The 15,253-nt window shown below is 43.9% G+C and overlaps 1 protein-coding gene and 1 long non-coding RNA gene across 3 annotated transcripts in view; one reads left to right on the forward strand and one right to left on the reverse strand.

Moving 5' to 3' along the window:
• The window catches only part of MTUS2 (microtubule associated scaffold protein 2), a 1,534,604-nt gene that overhangs the window by 242,336 nt on the left and 1,277,015 nt on the right, over positions 1-15,253 (reverse strand). The gene's annotated exons all lie outside the window — the stretch shown is intronic.
• On the forward strand, positions 1,327-14,341 carry LOC138249210 (uncharacterized). Its single transcript, XR_011194786.1, has 3 exons — positions 1,327-1,811; positions 13,324-13,407; positions 14,306-14,341. It is a non-coding gene; the product is annotated as an uncharacterized lncRNA (long non-coding RNA).

Genomic DNA, 15,253 nt, shown 5'->3' on the forward strand with positions numbered 1-15,253 from the left:
ACATCAGACACCTTTAGAAAAGGCAGACTATGAGTGGTACACTGATGATTCCTCCAGTAGACTAACAGACAACGATTACAGAGCAGGGTATGCTATAACAACAGTAGACACCATAATTGAAAGTGCAGCTCTGCCCCCTGGCACATCTACCCAGCAAGCTGAGCTGTATGCTGTAACAAAAGCATGCATCCTAGCCGAGGGGAAAACTGTTAACATTTATACTGACTCACGTTATGCCTTTGGAGTTGTCCATGATTTTGGCCTGCTGTGATAGTATCGTGGTTTTATAACAGCAGCAGAGCGCCCATCCAAAATGGCCTTTTAGTAAAGAACTTGTTAAAAGCAAATATACTACCCAACAGCACAGCAGTCATAAAATGCAAGGTCCATACAGGGGCTAATACAACGATATCCAGAGGAAACGCAATGGCTGACACAGTAGCAAGAGAAAGCATGTTACAGCCAGTACAAATGGTGCCCCTAATGGCAAAACGCATTCCAAGAATTCAGCTTATTCAGAGATAATTGTTGCTAGCTGATGTGAAGGAAGCACAGTGGTCTGAAACACTAGCTGAGGAAAGAGTGTGGCTTGATGCTGGGTGTTTGCTAAATGATGAGGGATTATGGGTCCACCAGGATGGGAGACCTGTGGCTCCACGTAGTATGTTCCTTCCCCTTACAAGGCTTGCTCATGGACCCACTCACATGGCACAAGGGGCGATGAATGAACTAATTAGACAGGAATAGTTTGCACCAGGGATAACAGCCTTCACTGCACAATTCTGCTCCCAATGTCTTGTCTGTGCCCAACATACTAAAGGCCGGTCCCCTGCTACACATGATCACTTACCAGTACCACAGGGGCCATTTACCAATGTCCAAATAGACTTTGCCTATATGCCCTCAGTGAACAGATTCAAATGTTTGCTGGTGTGTGGGTTCAATTTTAAAAATGGGTGGAGGCGTTTCTCACAAGGAAGAATGATGCGGCAACTGTGGTGCAATGCTTGATGAAAGATATCATACCCCGATTTGGGGTCCCCCAGGCCATTAATAGCGACAGAGGGGGTGAATTTGTGGCTGCAGTGGTGCAAAAGATGTGTGAATGTTTGGGAATAGAGTGGAAACTGCATGCCCCTTACCACCCCCAAAGTTCAGGACAGGTGGAGAGGATGAACTCCACTATAAAAAATAGATTAGCAAAAACAACTGATGCAACAGGTCTGAATGGCCTGATGCACTGCCCTTAGTGCTGCAAGCCATAACGGCAGCGCCATCTAGGACAACCCTTTTGTCCCCCCCATGAGGTACCGATGGGGCGGCCTATGTCTGTGGGGTTGAGGTTGCCTCTCCCAGCATCTCAAGCAGCACTGCTGCGGATAGATTAAAACATTTCTGACTATGTTATAAAGTTGTCATCAGTCTTGAGGCATCACTTTCTCCAGGTGAAGGAAGCTTTGCCCCATCTGTCCTAAAGCTAGAGACATGGTCATGGTGAGAAAAATAAAAGATGTTTCCCTTAGTTCTAGGTGGACTGGACCACACCTCGTCCTCCTGGTGACACGGACGGCGGTGAAGGTTCAGGGACGTCCTGAGTGGATTCACGGCACTAGGTGCAGATCCGCACCAACAACAACCAAGACCGACGTGCCTGCAACGGATGAGCACATGCAGCCCGTGGAGCAGCACAACATACAAGAAAAGGGGGAGACAGACCAGACCATTCCTAAGAGCCACGCTGAGGGCCGGTCATGAAGTGTCAGGGGACACCAACTGATGCAGTTGAGTGAAGCACACGACGCAGTCTCGAAGTAAGATGATAGTCACACCTGCAGAAAAATAGACTGAAGAGGGCACCGCAGGGCAGGTCTTTGAAACCGCCCTTGAACAAGACAACTGCAGACTAGTAGGAGAAGCAAAGGACAGCACACTGCCTGCCATTGCATTACTGAACAGACTTCATATCTATATCTTTTGAAAAATAAAATGCATTGCATAGTACAAATAATATTTTTTAGTACCTTAATTTTGAATGCACTACGCATATTTAGACAACCAACTGACCATCCCCTCATTGCAATATATGAGAAAATAGCCCAAGTCTTAGGTCTTGAAAACTGCTGGATGTGTAGAGAATTATCCAGACACCCCAATGACCCCTTTGGCTTACATGGGACACCTGTGCCTATACAGAATTATGCACAAGGAAAAGGATGCCTTATACCAAATGTAACTTGGGACTGTGGAGAAGGAAGGATTGGATGGTACCCACGTTGTACCATACTACCCAATATTCAAGCTGAATACCCGTTGTCACCTATGAGAGAAAACAATGCAGAGGACAGTGCTTTTCCTCTATGTATAAAGCATCAAGTTTCAGGATGTAACCAGCTTCCCCATACTTAGGATATCTCGCAAGTAGCAAGTGTCCTAAAATATTAGAATTTGATGATACCACGGGTAATTGGAATATAAGGGACAGACAGTTAATAAGTAGGATCTGGACAACTAAGACACAAGGAAAGAAAGTTACCTACACTTTACATTACTGGAACATCACTCACTATAGAGAGACACTGTTGATAACACCTGATGGCCTTCTATATGATCCACTAATTGAACAAGAAAATGGTTATGCTAGGGCACCAAATGTGATTTCTAAAATATTAGAATATCTTTTATGGTCAGCTCAATGCTCTTACATTGCGCTGTGGGCAAATGTTACTTTTATAAACTCTGCATGGATTGATTATAAATGGTGTGATAAATTTCAGAACTCTTTCCCTGATGGGGTAGGCCTTCCTCTCAATAAATATCACAAATGTGACCCACAGTTACAGGGCATTATGTATTTCATTTGTGGAACTAAGGCTTACAAGGTGCTTCCGCGGCACTGGGCAGGCATGTGTGCTATTTCTTATCTTACACCAAACATTTCAGTTGTGCCGCATATTGCAGCACATGAGCCTTTAAACTTGGGGAGATTTGCTCATAGGTATAAAGAAGATATACATACACCTATTCTGGAAGCTAGAAATGTCTATTTTTTGAGCTAATGAGTATAATAATCCCTGGATATGGCGTATATGATTTGGAATTGGTTTTTGTTAAAATGTCTGCTGAGCTAGCCATAGCATTCAGTGCAACAAGAGATGCACTTCAAGAGTTGCAGGTGGAAATTAATTCAGTGGCTGCCGTGACTATTCAACATAGAATTGCCCTTGACTTCCTGACACTACAACAAGAAGGACTGTGCGTTTTATTGAATTCCTCTTGCTGTTATTTTTTAAATGAAAGTGGAAACATAGCAAGGGATGTCGCCCAAATTAAGAAAGCAGTTAGAATATTTCATTGAGCAGACAAAATTTCTGATTCTGATGATTGGTCCTTTCTTTGGTCATGGTTACCAACAGGATGGCTGAAGAGCTTAGTTGTAGCACTATTCGGTATCTTCATAAAATTAGTGGTACTTTTGTGTTGCCTCCATGCTCCAGCAATTCTGTAGTAAGAACATCTATTCATTTTCTGCAGTTAAAGTTCTACATCCTACAGAGCAGGAGCTAGCCCACAGATATCTTACAATACAACAAGATGTAGAGGAAGCACACAAAGAAATGTTTGATTTAATGGCTATCGACCCATAACACATGGGCGCATTAGATTAGATACTAGCATATCATTTTGCCTATGTTTTAATAATGAATATCTTGTAGGTGTATAGTGAGATGATATCTGTATTTCATCTAAAAAATGTGTAATGCCATCTGAGGATATGTATTTTATTGATACATTGTTATTACTATGCTTGCCATATATGTAGAATATATTTTTGCAATCATGTATGATATTTCTATCAAAAAGGAGGTATTGTTGAGAAAATATATTCCCATGTATGTACCTATAGATATGATACTTTAGTTCCAGTTCTCTCCTCCATTATCTGAATCCCAGTAAGCTAATTATTCTTTCCTCTTTCCAAGACACTTGCTCATCTCATTCACGGGCTGAACCAGCTCATACACATTACTATTCTAGAACTGCTCCAAGACTTCCCTCCTGACCTCTCTGACACCTATGCCAGCTGTGCAAACAAACCTCTCTAAACCACGGTATTAAGTTTAACTCGGTCTCACACCTTGATATCAGCCAGTCAGCAACCCAGCTCCCTTTTCTTTAGGGACCACCTGTTGTTTGTTCACTTGTTCATGCTCACACTGCATTATGTACATTTTTACTCTATGGACTTTAAGTTTTGTATATGCAGCATTTCTTTTGTATGTGCGTGCCCATGTTTGGACTATGTCCCCTTTTGGGGTTTTGCTGTGACAGCACTTATTAACATATATAAGTGCCTGACTTATATGCTTCAGAGCTGAAGATGCCAGCTTGTAAGACGTAACATTGGGATGTGCGTCTGCCTTCTGCCTTGGCTTGCCAATAAACCTTGGTACCTCAAGAAACATTTAATCTGTTCCGGAGCCATGCCTGGTGTTTGTGTTTTCTTTGCATCACTCTGAGGAGGGTTGAAAAGTAGCATCTCTACCACACTCGCATCTTGCAAGAAAGCATCTGTTGCCAGCAGATCTGTCTTCCAACTGAAGAAGCGACTTAGGTGAGTGTTGAGGTGAGAGGCAAACATGTCCACCCAAAAAGAACCCCAACTCTTCAGAACCATCCTGAATACTTCCGGGTGAAGTTGGCAAGCGTTGAGATCTTGTAGATGCCAGGAGTGCCAGTCGGCTACTTCATTGGAATATCCCTATAGGTATTCTGCTGTCACTGAAATTTCCTACTGTAGACAGTAGTTCCAGAACTGTTTCTCCAGTTCCGCTAAGGACCTGGAATGTGGCCCCCCCAAACCGGTTGATATAGTGAACCGCCGATAAATTGTCCACCTTCAGGAGGATTGAATACTTGACCCTGTCCTTGGTCCGACATCAGACCACAATGGAGCCTGCCAACAGTTCCAGGCAATTTATGTGCGAGGACTTTTCGTCAGACAATCACTTCCCTTTGGTGGAAATGCCTCCACAGCTGACACCTCAACCGAAAAGGATGGCATTGGACTCGATCGCCAAATTGGACTAGAATCGAAAATGGCCCTGTCATTCCAGGACTCCATGTGATCCAGCCACTACTGCATCTCCTCTCTGACTTTGTCTGTGAGTGGAACCTAAGCTGCGCAGGGCAGACCTTCTCGTAAGTGATGCACCTTTAAAAGTTGCAAAGCCCTGTTATGAAGAGGGCTGGAGAAAATTACCTGGATGGAGGATGCAAGCAGACCCACAATCTTGGCCAGATTCATGAGGGAGGTCTGGGGGCGCGCTGTCTTACGCAGCTCTTGTCAAATCTTCATCATCTTCTTGGTCAGAAGGCTCAGGGTGGAGGAATTGAAATCTGTGACAAACCCGAGGAAGGTCGTCCTGCTGCGGACTGAGTAGCGACTTCCGCACATTGATCACAAAATCCAACTTTTCCAACAAACCCACCTCTACCTGAAGGTGTTGCACCAGGGGTGTGCAGACACTGCTCCATTATAAGGATGTTGTCCAGGTAGACGATCATGCGGAGTCCCCTGCCTCGGAGAAACACCACCACTGGCCTGAGGACCTTGGTGAAACACCAAGGTGCGGAGGAGAGACCAAATAGAAGTGTCTGAAATTCGCAAACTTGATGGTTCCAGATGAACTGTAGAAACCTGCGATGAGGCAGGGAGACAGGGATCTTGAGGTAAGTGTCCATGAGCTCCAGCCAAACCAGCCAATTCCCTGGATGCAGACGATTGCGTAGTGGTGGCAGTAAACCAACCACCCATTGAAGTCCCTGAGATTAACCCCATTCCATGAGGGCATATTGCTGACAAAATCATTTAGACGAAGGAAAGACAAACTGATAGCCTCTTTGTAGAGGAGTTGTTAAACCTCTTGGTCGATCAATGACACTTCTGCTTTGGAAAAAAAAAAAAAAAAAAAAACAATGCTTGAGGCTCCTGTAACTGAACTGGAGTCCCCACAAACTCCCGCCGATAGCATTGAACAGTCTGAAGAATCCAGTCATCAGAAATCAGTTCCCTCCAGTTGTCTTGGATCATTGCCAACCAACCTCTCACTGTTAGAAGGGAGAGTCCTTACCTTGGGAAGATCCTTGGGAATGGCCACAACTGCCACGCCTGCCTCCTCAGGCTCGTTGGAAACAGGAGGGGTAGAAATTTCCAAAGTGTGCAGGGTCTTGCCACTGAGTTGGACTGGAGCCTTGGCCTTTCTGAGAGGAGTTGGATGAGAAACGGCTGGACAAGCGCTCCCTACCATGCCCAGCCCCTCCAAAAATCTTGGAGGAAAAAATCTTCTTAATCGAAGCCTGTGCCTTGTCCAGGGAATTGAACATTTGCACAAACTTTCCCAATTTCCTAATAAAGGGGTCGTCAAACAACCCCCCTTGGTCTGCAGGACCCGCCTCAGAGGATGCCAGATCGCCTAACTTTAGATCCACTTTGAGCCTTTATGCTGACACGGCACAGTTGGCGTTTCCCAATAGGATAACTGTGTGTTGGGTGCATCCGAAGAGAACTTTGTGTTGAATGAGGGAGTCAGAGAGTTCGGCCTCCTCTGCCATATCCAGAATATTTGTGAGAGGCCTGTGACGTTTAAGAGTTTATCTTGGCATGATCGGCAGGAACAGTCAATGCCCTTCTTAGGATTTTGTATATATTTTGCCAAGAAGGTATTCATTCTCTCTTCATTCTCTCATCAATTTCCAGTGTTAAAGCGACCTTGCACTCCAGCGATGGGCGAGGACATTCCGCTCTAGGACGGACACTAACTTCCTTGCCAAGGGTTTTCCACAAGCGACCTGCAACATAACACGCCACCTTTTTGTTAGGGGACCACGCAGAAAAACGTGGGTGAATTAAGTCCTCCGGGTCTAGCATATCTGCCACCAGACTGTCTTGTGGTGGGGGCTGGGACACATCCCTTGACGAAGGATGCCAGGGTCGAGAAGGGCCAGGATTGCCATCAGAATCGCCCTGTGAATCGTCACCATCCTGGGGAGATAGGGACCGAGTGGACCTATCAGTGGACTCGGTCGGGCAGCCGAGTCTGCAATTGAAGGAAAGGCCCTCTTAAGATGCTCAAAAGCGTCTGTATTGACACCCTGCTCTAAGCAACTTCCAGCCTTCCTTTTTTGCCCCCAATACAAACCTTTTCAACTTTCATGCATAAGTCATAATTTTGGATGGTGCTGTAGTTGCCCGGAGAATTTATAATCGTCTGGTAAATTTAGATGTCAGAAATCTAAGTCCTGCAGAGCCAGGCCATCAACTGAAGGAACCGAGAGCTAGTGTACAGAATGTATTTCTAGTTTCTGGACAGTAGGAAGGTGTTTCACCTCTTTGTACTATGTCACATTGTACACTGCACGTTCACACTAGTCCATGATCACTGATGTTTAGAATAATTTTAATTACGATATCCAGAATGTATGGTTTATTGTGTGTTGGCACGAAAGACCTTTGAAATTGGGACAAGACACTAACATCGCACAAACGACTTTTTATTGAGCCTGTTACAAGGGGTACAAAGAAATGCTATCTAGATGTACCAGAACCAGGCAATAATTTACTAAAAATGTGAGTCGCAAAGCATTCAGGCGCACTTGAGCTGCTATTAAGAGTGCAAAATAAGCACTCTGGGTATGTAAAATCCAAATCTTAATCCCTCGAATCATGATTGATTTTGTAAAATGCATCTGTATTCAAACATTCTGCCATCCTGACTGAAATACTGCATACGTGCATTGATATTTAGAAGCAAGGTGGTGTTTTTTTCTGAGCGATCTTCCCTACAAAAAAAAAAGAAAATACTCAAAAACACCAAGGGTTGGGGGTATCCCCAGCAGCTATCTTCCAAACCTGCAAATACACACAAATGTGTTCCTGTGAATGGCAGGAGCAAGTGCATTTCAAAGGTGAGTAGAGGAATGTGGGGGTAATACAGTAACCTTAACAAGAAAGATTCCATGTTCCAGAAGCACATTTAAGCACGCATAATGATCAACCTGATGAAAACTTTGAATGGATATATGCTACTTACTGGGTTTGTCTGGAAAATTTAGGACTGTCTGATTTCCTGGAGTTTTACCAAATCCTCTGTGAATCCCTGAAAAGTTAGGTATTTGCCCCAAACATTAGAGCAATCCTACAGAAGAAAATGAATTTTAAAGGATAGGCTGCCTGAATTCAGCCCACTTTGCATATGCAAATACCTGACGAGGGTCACAGATAGGTCAGCATCTCCTGTAACATTATTTAATAAAGAAGGCAATCACTAATATGTAAGGCTTGTAATAGGCAATTCTGTATATGAAATAAAATTGAATCTTAGATGGGACTTTTCTGTATTGTTCCTCACAGTAGGCATACAATGTTCATGGCAATAACTCCCTCTGCCCAGAAGACTTTATCAGCTTTTATAGCAGCACCTGCAGTAATACTCTCCTTTGGTACACCAGTGCAGGATCCAATTTCCAGGCTATGCCAACCCATCCTACGCACACAATGTACACCTACACAGCTATATCAACTTAATAGAGGGATGGTTTTTGAAAAAGGAAAGAAAATACAAACGAGTATTCATACAGGGAAAGCCAAAACGATAGAGAAGTACATTTCATTAAAATACACTAATGCCTCGCTAATGTTACAGACTACTAGGTGCTATAACTGATGCAATACTACAAGTATAGGTAAGACATCTTCCCCTAAATGATCTCTTAGAAAACAAATGCACACGCATACCACCCATCTTTTTTCTGTCGGCTGGTATAAACAAATCCTGAAAGAACCAAGGTCCTCCTCTCCCCCAAACCCAAGATAGTACGATTATCCAGTGGCTGAAATGTCTTCTACGTAACATAGGATGAATCATTTCATTCATTGAAGCATTTCAGCCGCACAAACCACATGGAGAACAGAGCCTTTTAATGGCATCAATAGTGATCTTAACATGTAAGGCGCATTGACACATAGTGGATAATTTCACAGAAAGAAGAGTGAGCTTGGTCTGCTGATGTAGGGGCAGTTAAGACAGCTGCTGAGTAGATGTAAAAGAGTCAGAGCTTGCCAGAAGACCATTAGATTCGGAGTCAGGAGAATTTATTCAGGTTCTTTGTTTCAGATACTTGTAATCTGGGGACTGTTTCGAGTCTGCTGTGATTCTCTTCCAATGTTTGTTCAGCCAAGGTGATACTAATATTAGGTACCAGTTGTAACATGAAAAGATAAGATTCACTTCTTTTTAAAGTATTTTCTGGTATTTTTTTCCAACAACAGTATTTATCCTTCCGCATCTTTACAGTAAAGTCCTAACTTGACATAGGGTGACATACAAGGACACTACTGTAAAATCTGCTGCAGAAAGAACAATGGATTTCAAAAGTCCTTTGAAGCAGCTTGTGATCCAGTGAGAAAAAAAAGACCCAGTCAGATCAATCAATCACCACCGCCAGACTCCTTTGTAAAACAGAATTTCAGTGGACGCAAACACTGCATCTTAATCCTGTATACACCACGATATGCTGCAGAACAGAGAGAGAGAGACTAGTGGATAGCCATTCTAAAACTATAATGGATATTCAGACAATAATCAGGCAACAGCAAATCTAGTGTGTGCATGTTGAGTGTCACTGAGAAGGAAACCAAACTGAAAACTCAGGAGCTATGTCCAGCCTGTTAATCCAAGTATAAAGTGTGTATATTGCATGTTATTTAGTGACTGGGTGACTGTTAGTGCTAACATTGAGACTTCTGATTTAATCCATATTCCTCTACACTTTCTCTCAAAGCCTCTCGGTAATATGCACAGTCATTTAGAGTTTAGCCATAAAAGCTTTAAGTCCTCATCTAGAGTATAACGGGTGGCCAGCTGTCCATTACGGCGGCCACCATATTTAGTGATCTCTACCAGCCCAGTAGAGATCTCTGTGTCTTCAGAAAGGTCACTGCCACAGTGACTCCTCTGAAGGCACTGAATGTTTGCTAAGTGTTACACTTTACCCTTTCTGCAGGGTCATCCCCAAACATTTTTACCTTCACTCCTCCCATTTTTGCTTAATTCGTTTTTATTGGCCTTTTGTTTATCACTGCTTAACAGTGCTGATATTTTCAAATTGTATATGTCCTGGTAGTGAAAAATTCTTAAACTTGCTTTTCATTACTGCAAGTCCTACCTCTCCCATAGGATAACACTGGTTTACCTTATTACATTTAATCAAACCCTCCAGTATTTCGCAATTTACAAAAAAAATGATTGGTCCAGTGGCTTATGTCACTGGGCCAATAGAAAGAGGGTCTTACAGCAGGTAGGAGAGGTGGTGTATATCTATTCCTCACCTGCCCCTGCCCTGCCTGCTGTTCATTCCATTTGGGCCACACATCATGTTTGGGCCACACATGACGACGGACAAGCGGACAAAGACCGGACACCACAGGTAGGGTACCCAGATCTGTTGTGTTTTGTACATTTCCTCGCCTTGGGCAGGAAAGCTGACAGTGTTTTGGGCCCACCGTGGACAGGAAACAGGTGGCGGACATGGGGCCATTTCTGCACTTTTTAAAATGTATACAGACAGCCACCAACTGCATGGGCGGCCGGCTGTATACATTTAAAAAAAGAAGAAATGCCCCTCAACACCACCCATGTCCTGTGTGCAGTGGGCACTAACATAAATAAATGCCTCCCACCACCCCCATGGGGGCATCACCTGTTTAGAGCCCACAGTGCACGAGTGGCGAGCCAGGGGCATTTTTTTTTTTTTTTATATATACACAGTTTGCTGCCAACTCATTGGGCAACTGGCTGTATACATTTAAAAATGTACCGAAATGCCCCCAGGCCCACCACTACCCTGTATGTGTCAGGTCCTAGAATAAATGCCTCCTGTGGAGTTGTAGGGGCATCTCTTGTTTATTTAGGGACCGGGGCATCTCTTGTTTATTTAGGGACCGGCGCATCCAGGACAAGGGCGGCGGGCCCAGGCCATTTTTCGACTTATTTAAATGTACACATCCAGCCGCCCACTCCTCCCCATGCCACTGGAATCAAGCTAGACTGGCTGATGAAGGGTGATACCTGGAAACCGGTCCTAGGATGCTTGTTTCCAGTCCAGGTAGGACCTGGCTTGGCAGTTTGGGCTGTACTGTTCCCACTGGGAACAGGGTCAAGACTGATTTGCATATACCTGGGTCCAAAATGGAATGGCATGGGTGACAAAAAAACGTTGGATTTAGGCCCAGATCTCTGTACTGGGGGTGAATGTTTGACATTGTTCAGCATTCCGTCCATCACTTGTTGTTTTTGCATTTGTTGCCCCAAGTGGGAAGGGTATGTCCAGATGTGGGTCCCGTGCTCCCCATGCCACTGGAATCAAGCTAGCCTGGCTGATGAAGGGTGATACCCTGAAACCGGTCCTAGGATGCTTGTTTCCAGTCCAGGGAGGACCTGGCTTGGCAGTTCGGGCTGGACTGTTCCCATTGGTACCAGGGTGAAGACTGATTTGCATTTAGCTGGGTCCAAACTGGAATGGCATGGGTGGCAAAAGAACAATGGATTTAGGCCCAGATCTCTGTACTGGGGGTGAATGTTTGACATTGTTTAGCATTCCGTCCATCACTTGTTGTTTTTGCACTGCATGGGTGGCCAGCTATATACATTTAAAAAAAATACGTGCCCTGTGCGCGTCGGGAGGGTTGGGGGGGACGTCTCTTGATTATTTAGGGCCCACTTGCACAGGACATGAGCAGCGTGACCAGGGCCATTTCTGAACTTTTTTAAATGCATACCACCACCCACCCACTGCATGGGTGGCCAGCTGCGTACATTTAAAAAGAAATGCCTGCCGTCCGTGCCCTGTCCGCGGCGGGCCCTAAAATAAATAAATGCCCCTTGTGGGCTGGGGAAGCATCTCTTTTTTTTTTTTTTTTTTTAATGGTTAGGACCTGTTGTCCACTGGGCAAGGGTAGCAGAACCCTGGGGGGCGGTTGTTACCTTTTTAAAAAAAAATGTTTAAGGCCTTACGCCCACTGGGTAAAAGTAGGAGGGCCCTAGGGTGCATGTATTTATTTTTTATGTTAGGGCCCGCCACCCACTGGGCATGGGTGGCAGGGTCTGAGGGGCATGTATTTTTTTTTTATGTCTAGGGCCTGCCACCTACTGGGCAAGGGCAGCAGGGCCCTAGGAGAGCATATTTTTTTGTTTTTTAATGTTAGGGCCCACGACCCACTGGGCATGGGTGGCGGGGCCCTGAGGGACATGTATTTTTTTAAATGTTTAGGGCCTAGTTCTTCATTGATATTTTGAAGAGTATCGGGGGAAAAAATCTGCTGGTTCTAGAGCCATTGGACGGTCTGATTATTACAATATTTGCTTGCTGCTGCACGGAGCGGGTAAGTCTTAGTTTCTGTACACTTCTGGGGATATAAATAATGCATATTCTGAGGCGCAGAACCTTGAGGTCTCCACTCAGATTTGTGAAGTCCAACTTGCAATGGGTAGGAGGACGCAGTTTGCATCATGTCTATCTCAGACAATCCTTGCAAGTGCTGACATGGTTTGCTTTTCACGGGAGTAGCCCAATGCCAACTTAGTGTTGCTGCAGAATTCTGTGTATTCCTGTGTATTTAAAAAAAAAAAAATGGTATTCATGTATTTATTTATGTTTTACAAATGATTACACTCTTTGGGTTTTTGGATACACACGATTTATAACATTTGGCCAAAAGGCATTGCATATGCAGGTTTTTTTAATTGCTTTGTTTTGGGCAGTTTGGAAGAACCTTTGGATTTTTCCTTACACATCCTTTATGCACTGTTGGCTGCTCTTATTCGCCCAAATTTGTTGTGAACAATTTTAGGTTTCCCTTTCTTTTTAATTGCTTTATTTTGGGGTGAGGGTGGGGCTGATTGGGATGTTGAAGAGCTTCATGTTCCACCCCTTTGACATCTTGAATTCAGATGTGTCCACTGGCTTCCTGTTTAAAATGTATTTTCCTTTTCCCCCCAATCCTTGGAACTGCTAGGGGTTCTCTTTTTGTCTTTTCAGTGGACTGTTCTGCTTTAACTCTGCACTGGTGGTCTGTTTCCAACTGTTTCATGTTTTCCACTCCTTGGAGCCAATGACAAAGCATTGTGTCAGGGTTTTTGTGTTTATTTTTGAGATGGCGATGTGGTTTTTAAGGGAAGCATAGTGGGGTGAGTGGCAGTGTTGTGGGGTCGAGGGATATGGAAAAGGTCTAATCTGCTCTAACTCTTCTTCTTCGTTCTTTTGTAGAGTCTCTGCAGAAAGAATCTGCTGGTTCTTGAGCAGTTGGGAAGTCTGGCAACTATAATATACACTTGCTGCTGCACAGTGCAGGTAAGTCTTGGTTTCTGTACACTTCTGGAGTTATAAATATGCATATGTTAAAGTTCAGAACCTTGAGGTCTCCATCCAGATTTGTGACTTGCAGTGGGTGGGAGAACCCACACAGTTTGCATCATGCTTATCCTAGACAATCTTTGCAAGTGTCGAGATGGGGCACGTTTCACTGGAGTATCCCAATTTCAACTCATGATTTTGCTGAGGAATTCTGTTTAAAAAAAAAAAAAAAAATTGTATTTATGTATGTTTTACAAATTAATAAACTCTTTGGGGGTTTTGGGTACACGAGTTCTAACATTTGGCCAAAAGGCATCCTCCATACAATTGTTTTTTTAATTTCTTTGTTTGGAGGTGGGGTGAGGGGGTTTGTCGGGCTGTTGGAACAACTTATGGATTTTCCTTGCCCATCCTTTATGCACTGTTGGCTGCTCTTATTCCCCCCCACCCCCGAATCCAAAAAGCCATGCTTATGAGCACTATATTCAAAGTATGCGTGTACAAATTTGATTTGAACAATTTTAGGTTTCCTTTTCTTTCCAGGTGCTCATTCTGCCCTTTTTTCATCCTTATTTCATCATCCATCCAACCTCATTTGAACATTTTTTAATTTTTCCATTGTGGCTCCATTTCAGTTTCCTTTGTCATTTAAATTTTTATTTGCCTTCCTGTACATATTTAAAATCCATGTATGCAATTTTGCTTCAAAACGGTGCACATTTTCCTTCCTTTGCAACTGGCCATGCTGTTTTAACACTGTGTTTGCTCAACCCCATTTGAGGGCTGCTATTATCAGTGTGGCTTTGTTTCCCCAAGTTTGCATGTTTTTCCTTTATCTGCAAGTGCATCAGAGTTTAATGAATTTTTAAATCTCTGCTTCTCTACGTATACATAGATCTTTCAGATTCCTATGGAGCAATGAGCCACCACACCAAAAGCAGGATTGAGAACTTTATGCAGCCTGTGAAGGCTGTTAAACATTGATCACATCTGGCTACCTAGATAAACAGCAGCAGACCGCGCAACAGAGTACAGCGACATGATGCATGCTGATGGGGGAGTGCTGTTTTGCAGTGTGTGCAATGTGGCGGTCGACCACATCTGAAAACATTCAGTGTATATGCATGTGCAGTCCTAAAAACACTTGAAGCGCTACGCAGATACTATAGACCCACACTCATCACCGAAACATGCCTGTCAGATGACTGTGAACTCACTGATCACAAAGAATACCGTTGCCAGAGCTTCAAACCAGGAAATAAGTGAGCAAGTCAATGTCTGCACAGCACTGGACATTCCATTGAGCAAAACTGACCACCCTGTGTTGTTCAAGTTTCTCCACAAGTGAGTACAGAATGGTGGAGTAATCCCTGAAAGTCATAATCTTCAAGAACCTTACCTACCAGAGAGATATGTAGGAGTTAAGGATGATCTGAAAAACAAATTGCAAGATCAGAAGATCAGTTTTATATTTGACAAAACACCTGATGGCAAAGGGCGATGCGTATTGTATGCTTTATTTGCAGTGGTCTCTTCACAGGGTGGCCATCAAATCCACACCACACCCACCTAGCAGACACAGTGTAACCATGGAACTATAGCGCAAGCAGTTGTGAGGGTGCTCACAGAGTCCAACATAGCCTTTAGGGACGCTATTTCTTTTAATACAGAACTGCTTGGCAAGCATAATGAACCTTCTTAGCGAGTTGTTTCAGAAGCCTTTTGTGGAGCTAAATGTCTTCCTTCTGTACTTCTCACAAATCTTTCACATGGCCGGTAGCAGAAAGCGAAGGTACCTGCAACACCTGCCAAGGTCAGGTGCCATGAGATGAAACCACAGATG

The sequence above is a fragment of the Pleurodeles waltl genome, chromosome 8 (assembly GCF_031143425.1).
Source record: "Pleurodeles waltl isolate 20211129_DDA chromosome 8, aPleWal1.hap1.20221129, whole genome shotgun sequence".
In the NCBI taxonomy this organism is placed as follows: domain Eukaryota; kingdom Metazoa; phylum Chordata; class Amphibia; order Caudata; family Salamandridae; genus Pleurodeles; species Pleurodeles waltl.